This window comes from Medicago sativa, chromosome 3 (assembly GCF_051527215.1).
Source record: "Medicago sativa cultivar Bolivia chromosome 3, Bolivia_mono, whole genome shotgun sequence".
In the NCBI taxonomy this organism is placed as follows: Eukaryota; Viridiplantae; Streptophyta; class Magnoliopsida; order Fabales; family Fabaceae; genus Medicago; species Medicago sativa.
This window is the reverse complement of record NC_140751.1, coordinates 67,472,505-67,478,521: the sequence shown is the minus strand read 5'-3', so window position 1 is coordinate 67,478,521 and position 6,017 is coordinate 67,472,505. Positions and strand designations below refer to the sequence as shown.

The window sequence follows — 6,017 nt, the reverse complement described above, 5'->3', positions numbered from 1 at the left end:
CAAAAAATATAACCACATCAAATAGTTAAATAAATAATAAAACAATTAAATAAATAATATCCTAAAAATCGGGTCGCTACAACTCTCCCCCCTTAAAGAATTTTCGTCCCGAAAATTACCTGAAGGAAACAACTCCGGATACGATTCCTTCATCCGACTCTCCAACTCCAGAGTGATGCTATCTCCCGCGGGGTGATGGCATGCCATCTTACGTTATTCTTAGCATGATTTTCACTCTATTATAGTATGTTTTATCAGCAAAACAGAGGAGTATTAGATCAATTGCCTATGATTTTGGGACATTTGTAATGTTTTCTATATTTGAGTATGTAATTCTATTCATGAAGAAAACACCTCAACAAGGAAAGAAAACAGGCATTTCAGCACAGAAAACGCATTGAAACGCCTAGACACGCAGAACGAGGTGCTCATGCACCCAAAAGTTGAAGAAAAGTACCCATCCGCATGCATGGGGGCGCTTGACGCCCAAACATGCAAGGCAAGTGCGCCTGGCGCATGGCTGAGGCACCTAGCGCCCAGTGACTTGCGAAAAAAAAGTCACATTTTATGACTTTTTCGCCCATGTTTTTAGCCAAAGTTAGGTGAAAACTTTCCCTATAAATACCACCTTCCTGATTCACAATTTCTCGTTCAGAACTGGAGTAGTTCAAGAGGAAGGCGATTCTAGGAGTCATGGAGAAGTTATATATTGTCCAATCATTTCTAGGGTATGTTTTTATTTTTTTGTATTTTGACTTAGTTATCATGTTTAACTAGATATTTATAGGCTAGGGTTTTAAGATAAACTTCTATTTGTTTTGTTGGATAAATATTTAATTTAATGTCGTTTATTTTAGTATACTTTGTGTTCGCTATCAAGTTTCATTAGGATTAATTTATTCCGGCGAAGTGCAACCCATGATAAGGTACTTATGTTGTGACAAAGCTTAATATTGATATTACTATCTTGATGCTTTGATATTTATATCTTTTATACTAATATCTATCTATCTATCGAGAAAGTAAGTGATTAATAACTAGACGAAAGATACCGAAAGCAAGTTGACCTTAGTAGTAAGTACTTAGGAGGTGACATTACTAATACCAAGTAAAATCTGATGAACCTAGTGAGACCATTGTCCTTGACCTCTTGGTAAGGTAGACACTGATAGGGTTGCCCGTTTGTAGAACTACCAAGGGGAGAAGGAGAATGTGCTGTGAGTGTCCTAAGATTTATAGACGGGAAGAACTTCGTAAACATTGTCCTTCGTTGCCTTTGGAAACCTAGGAATGTCAAATTTAGTTTATGTTTCAATTACCTTTGAATTAGCAAGACCCCACACGTAAGGATTATCGTGCAATTAACATGCGCAGTTAGCTATCAGAGGGATAAACCTAGATCAAAGGATATCACATGAGAGAAAGGGGGTGGAATAATAGAGGTCAGGAGATTTGTGGTGGTTGCATCTGAGAGGCTGCCTCATGCGAGTTTTTAGCTCTGGTGTGGTGGAGATTTTATAGTTTTGAAATTTTATGTATAGAGATAGAAGTATGTAATGTGAAAATAAGTAAACTGAAATTGGTTTGGACCTCATGAGTCCTCTTATTTATTTATTTATTTTCAATATATTTATTCGATTGCCTACAAATGATAGGTGGTGGTCTTGAGATGCCATTTCTGACATATAAGGCCCCTGTTCTATAATTTTTGCAATCAAAACAAACTTTATATGATTTTTCATTTTCTATAATGAAAGATTATAAAATAATGGAAATTTATTAAAGAAAAAAAAAAGAATTTTTTATGATTGTTATGCTTTCTATGTGACCTATTTAATAAGTGTGTTAAAAGAAAAAACACAACATATTGATGTATTTAAGATACATTTAACGATGATCTAATTTATTTTATTTTTTTTAAAACTCAAAAAGCGCTTAAAACAATTTAAATAATATAAGGAGTGGATTAACTATATAAATTATAAAGTGATTAAGCTATTTGTTACATGAAAAATGCTAGGTGGATGAATATTGCGGATTTTTTTTAAGCAAAGGAGAAATATATATTAAATAAAAACAAAGAGATACAAAGATTGGGGGGACATTAGATCTGACCCAGGAATAACCTAAAGAATACAACGTGATAAAACAGTCCAAGTGGATCTACTCTAATCTATCATAACAAAAATTCACTCATCACAAGGGCAATCCAGCGAACCTGCGTACGGGTGCAAAACCAGATTACAAAAAAAGTATGAAAAGTAAAAATTTGCAGATAACAATTAGATTTTAAATATGGCGAATGGATCGACCGCCAACACAGTATCAAAATCCAAGTACCAACAACTCAATGATCAACAACAAGCATAAAAAGCTCTTTCGTGCAAAACCAGAGTGAAGGTAGACATGACCTGTCGAAACCTGCATATCTCAACAAATCTGGAATATCATAGAATCGAAAAATCATACCACCAAACACAATAGTTCGAAACAAACACGTAAGAACTTAGATCGAGTGATAAGTCCAATACGTCAATGACAATAACCAGTCCCTTTCGGGTTGAACGAATCAGACCCTTTCGGGTTTTTAAATCACACACCAGACCCTTTATGGTTTTTGAAACAAACAATCCACTGCAAAAAAAAGGCAAATCTAATCCCTCATGGTCTATGAACATCAACAACAACAACAGAATACAACAACATAAATAAAAACAACACATAACAACAAAAAGAAAAACAGCGAACAAAGCTCCCAAAAACAAAGCACCTTCATGACGACGGAAGCACGCTCCTTCGCCACCGATGTGGAACGAAAACAGATTGAAATCCAAAAATTGGAACATGCTCCAAAACAGAACCACAAACCACCCAAAAAGAAGAATCTGAAACTGACCCAACCATCACATCCCAAGAATGACATCGAACCAGATGACCGGCGACGAAAAAGAGTTAAACATGTGTATTTACTGCCATCGGAAGGAAAGAGTGTGAAACCGCGCCGAAAAAGGAGTGGTGGTGAGGAGGAAGGAGACCCTCATCACACCACCAACCGCTAAAGCTACATGATGATGGCAGGTTTGTATTTAGGGTTAGAGGAATAGTTGATCGACGTTACTGGTTTTTAGAGAGAAGGTGGAGAAATATGTTAGAGAGAGAAACATGACTTTCTCCCCCAAAACCATAACAAAAAGTTAACATTTCCCATTGCGGAAATTGTGAAGTTTGTTAATCTTATAATTATTTTTATTTCCCTTTATCTTGTTTCAATGAATTTTATCTCATTTTTATTTTTATTTTAATATATTTATCTGGGTGTCTTCAAATGATACATGATGGTCTTGGGATGTCATCTTAGTTGGGGTATCATTTATGCCATAAAATGCCTTTGCACTCTATTTTTTTGTAAACAAAGACAAATTTTTTTATTTACCATTTCATATCATGAAAGGTTATAAAATAATGGAAATTTATAAAATAAGAAAAGGATGAATGATAAGTTTTTTAATTGACCTTTTTACAAAGCGTGCTAAAGAGATGAACTCAATACATTGTTGTACTTAAGAGACATTTTAGAGTGATCCTATTTCAAGAACTATTTTTCAAAACTCCAAAAGCGTTTAAAACTATTTATTAATGTAATAGTAGGATTAGATTTTTTTTTTTTTGAAGGAAGTAGGATTAGATTTATAAATTATAAAATGATAAAACTTATTTGTTAAAGGAAAAACATAGGGTGGAGAAATATGGCTGAAATTATTAAATTTGTTTATGTTATTGTTATCTTTTTTTCCGTTTATGTTTTGTTTCAACAAGTGTTCTCTTATTTTCCTTATAATATATTTCTTGGGGTGCCTTTAAATGATTTGTGGTGGTCTTGAGATGCCGTCTTAGATGGGTTGTTGCTTTTTCCATATAATGTTTTTGCATTATAATTTTTACAAAAAAATAAACTTGTGATTTTTTCTTTTCTATCATGAAAGGTTATAAAATAATGGAAAGTTACAAAGTGAAAAATAAAATAAAAATTAAGATATTCATATTTTTTTTATGTGACATCTTTACTAATTATGCTAAAGGGAAAAACAACATATTGATGTACTTAAGTGACATACAATGAGAAAGCTTTTTACAACCTCAAAAGTATTTAAAACTATTTAATTCATGTTAGGAGAGTATTAACTTTATAAATTAGAAAGTTATGAAACTATGTGTTACATGAAAAGGTTGGGTGGAGGAATATGGTTGAAATTATCAAGTTTGTTTATGTTATGGTTATTTCTATTTCCTTTTTTCTGGTTTCAACGAACGTTCATGGTAAGCCAATTTAATTTTATCCTTTTCAATTTTTCTTTTGTAATTTGTAAATAATATTATATCCCATTTTTGTACCAAAAAAATAATATTATATCCCATTTTAGTTACATTTTATTCTCTTTTTTCATTACAGCGGGTATTAGATGTGCGTTTCCTTCTGATTGTCCAAGAACTATGCGATGCATGCCCGAGTTTCATCTAACGTGTAAAAAGAAACAATGTAAATGTGTTAAAATGTTTGACCCAATAGATTTTATGACCCCGTGATTCTATATTTAGTGTCACATCCAAGAGAGTACACAAACAACTTGCTAGAATATTTAATGAGGTTTCATTTTTTTATGGTGTCGGCACCAAATAATTTGAATGATTTTCTCTTTTAAAATTTCAAGACATGTATAGTTATTGCTTTGCGCTCCAAGGTGATGGTAATGAAAATAAAATATGAAAACAAGTAACATTGTTATGATTGTGTTATTCTCTATTAATTTTATATATATCACCAAAACCTTCAATTCAAGCATATCCCATTCTCTCTAACCCTACCGCATATCATGAACATATCCATGAGTCCACTTTGCTTAGGTGATTCCAATCGTCATGATAATGATTTGATTCATTATTTTCAACAAGATGGTCCAATCTATTAAGCACATATATCTCTAGAATGAGGCCTCTAACAGTGTCTTACACTCTTCGGCGTCTAACATTCGTATGACACATGTCGAAAAGCTATGACAATTGTCCCAAAAAAAATATTCTTTTTCCCTTTCTTCGACACTCATTGGAACAATGTTTGACGCTTGTGGGACACTCATATGACATGTGTCAAAAAACTCGTACAAGTGTTAAAAAAATAACCTAGGTACTATTCGAGGGAAAACACACACTTATATACACCCCTTCATTTTGATGGCAAAACCGATTTTTTGGTTTTGAAATTGTTTTAATGGCTGGGAGATTGCTCCCCGGACATATATGTTTCCCCCGACATTATTAAGAAGAAGAAAAAAATAAAAATTACAGAAGTATCAAAACAGAAATGAAGATAACAATGAGCCAAAAACCAAGGTGCAACAACTAAATCAATATGTACACCTCAACTAACAAAAATTGAACAAATATTCCTACAATCTATAAGAGGAATAGATAAACAATGAAAAATCCATACCAATCAAATTTATGTACAAAATGAACCTATCATTGTAAGGTTTTAGTCATCCAACAAAACATAAAAGACAAACACTCAAACAATAGAGTATCAATCGAAAAAGAAAATGTCATAAAAGTATAAACCATAAATAAAATATAATAAAAAACACAACATAGAATTTATGCAAACCGAAAAAGCTTATTCAAATCTTGCATTAGCCTCATTCAAATCAGGCTAAAGTGATGACAATATGGAAAGAATGATTTAAAATCATCACCATCAATTTCATCATATTCACCTTCATCACCGACACTATAATCACCTTGCAACCATCATTATGACATAACATCCTTTAAAAACGTGGCGTATTATTATTAGAGATAGGGTAATTTCACTGAAAAAGTCAATTGAAGAACTTCACCATAAAATTTTCCCATTATCAAATACATACATAAATTCTATTGATATTAATATATTTTTTTCAAATAGTTCGGTGACTAAAATTTATCTTTTTTAAAGTGAATAAATAAGATGGTTGGATTCAAAC

At 32.4% G+C, this 6,017-nt stretch overlaps 1 long non-coding RNA gene across 1 annotated transcript; it reads left to right on the top strand.

Annotated features, from left to right (window-relative positions):
- The first annotated feature begins 3,680 nt into the window (after positions 1-3,680).
- LOC146939391 (uncharacterized) lies at positions 3,681-4,786 on the top strand. Its single transcript, XR_015031637.1, has 2 exons — positions 3,681-4,317; positions 4,451-4,786. It is a non-coding gene; the product is annotated as an uncharacterized LOC146939391 (long non-coding RNA).
- The last annotated feature ends 1,231 nt before the right edge of the window (positions 4,787-6,017 follow it).